Here is an 8,794-nt window from a genome sequence, read left to right as displayed (position 1 = left end):
GTGATGAAGGCATCTTTCACTCCAAATGTGTGATGTGAGTTTAAGTATCAGATATTACATGAGCATGACTGGGGAATAAAGGACCCATCATTAAACAGGTTACTCAACACATTTCTCTAGCAACTGTAACACTGTGAGCAGAAGCAACTAGTTCTACTCTCTGTAATCTCTGTTTCGGACCACATTTGCAAAGACATGTTTTTCCTTAATGTTTCATAAAATGCCAAAGATTTTACATAGGTAGATTGGTCTATCTTCACATGAGTTATTCTAGAACTGGTCTTACAATATTAAATATGGATTTTAATTTCAAGGTTGTCTGCTACAGTTCAGAAAAACAGGCTTCTGGCAAACCTCAAGTTCCTAGCAAGGCTTAGTCACGGTCCGTTTCTTAGAGGTCAGGGTAAGCAGAGGAAAACAAAACTGATTTGTAATGTTGCACTCCAGCAATCAATTCCCCAACTTTGAAACAGCATTAATGAGCCTCGCCTGCCAGAGGCTGTAAGCCTTAGCTAATGGTTGATTTAAAAGTACTTGGAGAGCTCTGAATTGAAGGTGTGATGGGACTGCAAAGTATTATAGTTATTAGAGTCTGTCAGATCTCTTAGCAGTCCTTGCAGAGTTCCCAGAGGCTCTCCAGCACTTTTGGTTCTTAATTTCACCCTGGGGGACTCTCCAGTTACTTCACTACCCAGAAGCCTGGAAGAAAACTTAATATTCACAAGGCTCGCTTTCTCAATGTATTTCTCTAAGCATGTACAAATATTCAGGTCACTTGATGAAAGCAGTTTATAGCTAGAAACAACTTTAAATATATCCTTTATAACCTATAACCTTTATGCCTTTTTCCACGAGTTCTTTGTTGGAGCCTCTTTAGAAGTAAAATGTGCTACTCCGGTCTCAAATATTTCCACTCATCCCTAAACAATATACGTTCATGTACAAAAGTAACGGGCAATCAGTTAGCTATCAGGAGACTTGACCTTGAAGTCATACTGTGCTTTTGAAGGAAGTTGATTAATTGCAGATAGAGCAAACCTTTAGAAACCTTAACCAGATGAGTATATTTACTTCATGTGACTCATATGTAAAACCCGCTTAGAACAGCATTTCAAGAGGAATCAGTGATCAGAGCTTGCTCTATCAACTTACAGAAATAAAGCAAGCATCTGAGGTGTGTTTCTAAGTGTAATCTGCTCTCAGCAACTGCAAGGCACTCTGTTCAACCTGAGATGAATGTAATAGCACTAGGCAAATCCCTAAGACACAAGAAGGATCCAGAAATGGAAAGAATGCCAGATTCTCACACATGGAATTTGCATCATTTTAGTGAATAAAATCACCTTCGGTGCTGAGGCTTATTTTCCATGTAAGTCAGACCTATAAATGACTAAATCATAGTAATGTTATTGGATGAGTTTAATAAATTCAAATTACGAGAAGTGCTTATATTGCCACCTGCTGGGCTTTGTCGATTCACACGCAAACAAGGCAGATCAAACAAGGTCTTTCAAAAATCTGTGTTGTTTTATCTGCTTCTTGCAGATACAAAATGGTCAGTCATTTAAAGTTGAACAAAAGGACAGAGTCACAGGAAAAAAAATAAAAACCATCAGTGTTAATTGCTCCAACAGACTGCTACAACCTCTCTTCATGAAATGTATTAGTTTTTCAGGTTTTTTTGTTGTTGTTGTTGTTAAAATGTATGTGAATCCATTTTTAAGGTGCATTTTTGGTAAATCTTACCACTTGTGAAAGTATATGTCTACAAGAAGGGACAAAATATGTTTGACTTACTGACTAGTGGAGTTTTCTTGCTACAGTGCAATATCTAATACTACAAAGACAGGCATAACAACAAGTATTTGATTTTTTTTTTTCTAGAATAATTGATGCATGCTCTATGCTGAATATTTTAGTCACTTCTGCAGTTACACAAATATTTTAGAGTCCTTTGTGTTCTCCTGTAAAATTATTTCAGTTTCAAACTGATACAATAACTGTGTCAATGCAGTTATCATTTTAGTACTGTATTATGCAATGCAGCTCATCTACAAGATGATGCAGCAAACTTGGTGTAGATGTGAGTGATCGTAAAAGTTACTTACAAGTTTGCAGCAAAACAAACTACTTTCCAAATGCCTTGTCTCTCTTTAGATTTGAAAATATCATAGGTGTGGGGACTTTGCCATTAGTGTCGTATGTTCTGTAATAGTAATTTTCTTTCTACCACAAAACAGTTTTTAGGAAACAAGTGAAATTAAATATGAGGAGACAATATATCTGCAGAATTTTTGAATCTGATTTTTTTCAAATGAAATAAAAAATAAAGTGGGAAGATATATTTCTGAAATGCAAACCCAAAGTTTCAGAAATTATTCAGTCCTCTATTTTTTATCCTAAACTGATTTTGCTGCCTTCACCATAATGTTATTGAACTGAGACAAAACTCCACCTCCTATAACTAGCAAAAGATCTAACCCAAAAAGTGTTTGGCTTTCATTTGTGTAATTGCTTTCTTTCTTCCATAACTCCCACCACCACCCCCTCCCCTGCTCAGAGGATTTGTGTTTAGCTATGTCTTTCTGGTAAAACATATAATGAAAAAAATATTTCACATATATGTTTGGCATTCTTCAAAAGGTTCTATCCTGCTATTGCTCCTAAACTTAACAGTAATGAGTGCTGAGAGATGCAATATGAGCGTAAATGCCTGGGTAGTTTTAAAGGAGTTCAGGCAAACACAGTTCAAAAACTGATCTTAACAGCAAGGAACATCAAACATGCTGCAAGATCTGCCTGCAAACACAATATACTAGCCTATTTGGACCATTTGCTTTTGAGGTCATGTCTTGCTAAGTTGAAATTAGCTGTATATTTGAATGCAATACTGCATAGGCATGTTGTTGGTCAGCATCAATTACAGCTTCTCTCAGAAAGTCCCAGACCTCCTTGATGGTCCAAGTGGAACTGATCAGAAACATCTGTGTAACCACACTGTGGAAAAGCAGTGGGTATGTACTGAAACTCTACTCTCAACAACTGCCATCCTTTTCCTGCTCCCCTCTTTATTCCTGGCAAACATCTTGCTTGCATTGGAGAACGCCACTCCCAATGCCAGCTAAGCTGGGTTTTGTTACAGTTTTCACTAATGAGGGGAACAAAGTTTTGACATACCTTCATGCTCATTTTGTCAATTAAAAATATCCCTAAGTTGTTCTGCTAAGGTTGGTTCATTTTACTGGTATGTTACTGCAGCTTTTGTATGCCAAGGAATAGTTACTTCATGTGGTTGTTTTAAACTAATTACCTGTATCAGTGTAATTGTACTGTGCAGAATTTCCTATGCAATTTTATTTAAATGAGTTAAAATAGATGATGAAAACTAAATTTGAAAGTCTATCCCATAAGTGAGCCAACAAGGGTACCAGCAAAACAACCATCTGTGCAGAGAGCTGTTGTAATCAGGTTTTGGGCAGAAAACAACTGCAGGACTCAAGCGGTGGATGAAACAGACAGATGGAGGCTATAAACTAGATGAAGGAAACTCTCAAGAAGCAGAGAAAACTGAATAAGGGCTGTGTTGCGTTAAACTTTGGCTTCAGATAACTATGAGTTGATCTTTCCCTGTACTTCAGGCTGTATTGCTGGAATTGTGTTATAAAGGAGTGCCAGCTATTAAGGATGAGAGTCCTTCTCCTTGAGCTTTTCATAGTGCTTTGAAACCCCTAGGCTTGCCTGGAATGCACTAACATTTGGCATGCTACCCAGACATAAAAGTTAGCACTAGTGTTCCTGGTTTGGAGTCACTGACCAGGGACCTTGAGACATGTGCTGCTACCTCCCCTTCTCTGCACACATGTTTTCCTTAGAATAGCAAAGTCAAACAATATTTGACAGGGCCACAGTCAGGAAGAAATCAAACTATAGCACTGCTAAGACTCCAGAAGCCTTTTCTTAGTTGTAGTAAGAGACCTTGAGACATCCGTAACGCATATATCCTTGCTGGATAGGAGCTCCCCTCATTCTTCACTCTAAGATATACTCTGCTGCTTAACATTATACTTGTCATTTACTCATCGTTAGGTCCACAGACCATCTTCAGGTCCTTCCTAACAAGTGACAAACCTTTGCAGAAACCAACAGCTCGTTCTATCATTTAGACAGCTAACAGTTCTCTAAACACAGCTGGATCTCTTGAGGTATGTAAACAGCTATCTCCTTTGACCGCAGACTCACAAGTGAAGTGGAAAAGCCTCTTATCTCCCTTAAAAAGAAACTGCCTGTCCAGACTACTTCATACCATAGCTACACTTTTACTGGCTGGCTGGATCCAGTCCCTATTGCATTCAGGTCAGCTTCACAAACCACAATGTATGGGAAACATTAGAGGACCCTCAGATACTGTTTCAGAAGACCTGAGTTAAGCTGGCTTGGGCGTCTTCCCTTGTCTTTTCAGAAGTGTAAGTTTTCCTAAACTAGATAGTCCAGAAATCATATTGGGTATTTTTAGTGTCACATCAGTGAGGAATTTGGTATCTAGTCAGTTATATTACTTAAATGAAATGAGTTTGAAATACATGCACAGGATCCTGGGCATTTCAAGGTTAAGTATGCAGAACTATAATTCTGTGACTGTAAATGCTTGTGCCTACCCTTGAACCTCATTTTTAAAAAAATTTAGAGCTGAAATAGAGCTGCATGACAGATCAAGCAGCCTGTCTTCCTTTCAATAAGCTGAGAAGATTGTCTTTATTTTCACAGCCACAACTGGGTTTTTAAAAACGTATGGTCTTTTAGAATCTTATCTTCCCAGTGATATAATGTAAACACTGTGTGTCAAGGAATTTAAACCCCTCTCTGTGGCTATGCTGTATTACTTGAGTGCATCCAGCTTAACACTTTGTAACATGGAGTGCGCTGTATGATCTGTATTTCTGACTTGTTCCATGCTGCACATGTTCAACAACCTCCTGGCAATATACCAAGAACTTCTCCAACAGTAACTTCTCCAAGAGATGTTTGGAGGAGATACCTCTGTTCAAATACATCAAATAAGGCTAAATGGTGGAGAAGGAGACAGGGTGGAAGGCAACTACAGGGAAGTCTATGGTGGCTTTTTTAACAGCATTTTTTGTACTCATCCGAGTCTGGGCTGCACAGAGTCCATGGGGTTCTCTTTTGTAAGTAAGCTACGCTTTGCCCAGAGGACTGCATTGCTACCAAAGTCTGGCGCTATAGTCTGTCCTCTGATCTTGCTCATGAAATATCCTGCTTGCCTCCTAGATGCTAACACACACAGCTCTAGTGCGCGAAGACGGAGCAGACTGGAGAAGAAGGTCTTGAAATTCTGCTCTTATCACAAACTGTATCTGGTGATGCCATTTTTTTACTTTTTCCAGCCTTTAAATGCAGCATAAATACAGAGTAGTAAATACAGCTTGTTTTGAATTGGGTGTATTACAAAAATGAAGCGAGAAACTAACATGAAAGAGATAGTTTCTAACCATTTATATTTAGAAGTCCTGTGAGTTAACCGAGATAAATCTTTCACCCCTAAAAGTGCCAGGAAGGCAAAGCACGTACTTGTTTCTAAATCAATCTCCTATTTCTGATCAGACTGGCAGCTTTATCTTCCATTTGAAGCAGTTACTCAAATTTTGTGTACAGAGATCTCTCTCACTGCTGATTTGAAAGCTTTCCTATCCCAATCTGACTTTGCAATCTGATTCAGCTTCCAAATCCAGGTACAGATCCTACCCCAGGTCAACACCCATTGTCTTGAGAAGCAGTTTTCTCTTGGCATTTACATGTTTGATGGGGTTTACATTCTTGGAGAGATCAGGGTACTGAAGATGGAAAGACTTAACAGATACGCATGTTTCTGTTTCAACTTTTTAACTGCTATCTTCAAAGTCTTAACTACCTTATTCAGAGATGCTGTTAGCTACTTGTAATATATTTCTTAGACTTTTGCAAACAGTTTTTATTTGTCCTGAAAATTATATGTCAATTATTATATATTATCATAATCTGGAAGTCTTACTAGTCCAGTCTTCCACGAACTATGGATGGCTGGCTTGAATTTATTTATATTTATTATTACTTAAAGTTCATGATTAAAGTTTGTGAAAATCCTGCCATTGAGTATCCACAGCAAATCTCAAAAAACCGCTCCACCCTTTGAAAGTTCTGAGTTTCTTATTTCTGAGTTTTTCTAGCATCAGAGTCCTGCCTTGGTGATTGTTAAATCTTTTCTTCTAGAAAGAGGGCTCTGTAATCTGGATATGTATAGGCCACCAATGAGGCACTTCTTACTGTTTTCTTTAGCAGTTAAATAGTCTGAGCTCCTGGAGTCTCACATGTGAGGTAGATTTTCCATTTCTACAATCACGTCTCTCTTCTTGACCTTACTCAATTTTTCTTGAACTTCAAATGCCAGAAGTTTTCTAAAATACATAGGTTTAGGTTGACTCCCTAACCCTTGCATGTCCTGGAGTCTAAAATGCTCTGTATATGTGATTTATGATATTGACTGAGAAGCAAGCAAGCAACAGCATGCAAGAATGTAGACGGTTCCTCAGAGAGCTTCTTGGAGGTTTTTCCAGGCTGTAGGTTTTGTTCCCTAGATGAGCTACTACCCAAGTTGAATTCTGCTTTTGCATGATCCTACTGTCTTGCTGACTATGGCATGTCTCCAGATACAGCAAACTCATTTGAACCCACTTCGGCTGACACAATTCAGAAATACAAAATTCAGGAAACCCTATTTCACTGACAGTGAAGGTAAGCTAACCCACCTGGTCAGACAGGAGCCCTGAAAGGAACAATGATTCAGACAAAAGACTCTCTAGAATTCCTTCTGCATGGACAAGCTCCCTGAACTGGGTAATAAAACCAAACTTTTTCTCCATTGTGAACGTCTATTGTTGAACATAGACCATGAAAGCTTGTGTGCCATAATAAAATGTCCAGGAACTTATTTAATTAAGACACACACATGTCAAGATCTGACTGATTCTTTAGCTTTTCTGGATCCATCCTGTACCTATATACTAGGGTGCGTCTTGTCTTCAGTGAGCACAGAATCAGACTTCATGTTACAAATCCTGAACTGAAGCTTGGGCATACAAATTCTCAGTGGTCAGCATGAATTCTACACAGTGCTATATATTTTCCAGGTCTATGCCATCTAGAGAGAATTCATAGATCTGTGTGGATTCTTATTATCTTTCATATGTAAAATGACATTGTATTTACAATTTTTTTGTTCCTCAGGCTATGGAGTCCTAACTGCTGGTAATCTTTAAGAAAATGGATCCATGAAATTGTTTTGCAAAGGCCTATTAGGCATATTTTGCTACTGTCCTCAGAAAGGTGGAACCTTTTGAAGCTTGTATGGTAACCGAAAGACTGGGACATTCTCAACTTGCTCAAGTATGCCAATTTACATATAATATTTTGCAATTATGTTTTTTTCAGTAATGCTGAAGTTTTGAAGCCTACAGTTAAACTCATATAGCCTGACTACGATCTTCAGGACTACTTTTCTAAAATGTCTAGGTTTTTTACTTTAGGTAGGTTCAACTGGCTGAGCTAAATCACCAGTTGGGGACTTTGGGGAGGGATTTTTTTTAAGAACTGAAAGTGTATGCTTATTTGTTCAATGTGATTTGAACTTTGCAGCTGCTAGCAGCACATATGTGACCAACTAGATAGAATGCCATTGTTTTTGAAGTACAGGAAAACATTTTTCAGCTCTTTAGATGTGTTGTGCCAGTAGGAAACATGGGATTCAGCTGGAAATCACTGTGAGCCAACAGTGGATGAGATAAGGTTAAGTGACAAATCACTAAAGTACGGAAATGAAGCAAAGTAGCTCAATTTCTCATTTCCTTTTCCTCTTCTGCAAAAGAAAGCCAGAATGATAAATGCCAAACAATAATGATAAATGCTCGTAAGATCTCATTTTAACTCTGTTGGGAGCAAACCATGAAGGCATTATCAGTGTTTCTGCTAGAGAAAAAAATCTTGTCACAGAACCTACAAGCACTGACATTATTTTTCTATATATTTTGAAAATCATTGTACACACAGTGTCACTGAGGAAAAGGGATGTTACAGCCTCTGAGATCTTTCTGAGAGGTGTTGCCTTCTGCTGACTTCACGCATGCTCTGTTCTTGCCATTAGCTGTCACAACCCCATATTGACTTGCCTCTGTGAGTGGCAAGACTCACCATTGCACAGATCCCGGGTTGTGTTCAGAGCTCAGCAGCAATCACCTTTAAGCAGAGGCAGCTCATAATTTGCCTGGTCCTCATTTAACTCCCTCAAAGGCTGCTGTGGAAACCATACTTCAGGCATATGGCTCAGGAGCTCCTGTAAGTGGTATTTTTGGACAAAACACAAGAGCACAGTAGAAATACAATTAATTTCAGGACTTCCGGGATTATTTATAAACACTTTGCAAAGCTTGTTAGGCACATTTTATTGCTTTTTAGGATAATAATTCAGAAAAGAAAAAATAGACAACAGTAGATCTGACAATGAAGCAGAAAAACAGAAGGAATTTCTTCACAATGACAGTGATGAGACACTGTCACAGGTTGCCCAGGGAAATTGTGGCTGCCCCATCCCTGGAGGTGTTCAAGGCCAGGTTGGATGGGGCCTTGGGCAGCCTGATCCAGTGGGAGGTGTGCCTGCTTATGACAGGGGTTGGAACTAGATGATCTTATGGTCCCTTCCAACCCAAACTATTCTATGATTCTGTGATTTTGTGATTCTATCCCATCA

The sequence above is a fragment of the Cuculus canorus genome, chromosome Z (assembly GCF_017976375.1).
Source record: "Cuculus canorus isolate bCucCan1 chromosome Z, bCucCan1.pri, whole genome shotgun sequence".
Taxonomy (NCBI): domain Eukaryota; kingdom Metazoa; phylum Chordata; class Aves; order Cuculiformes; family Cuculidae; genus Cuculus; species Cuculus canorus.
This window is presented reverse-complemented; position numbering follows the sequence as displayed.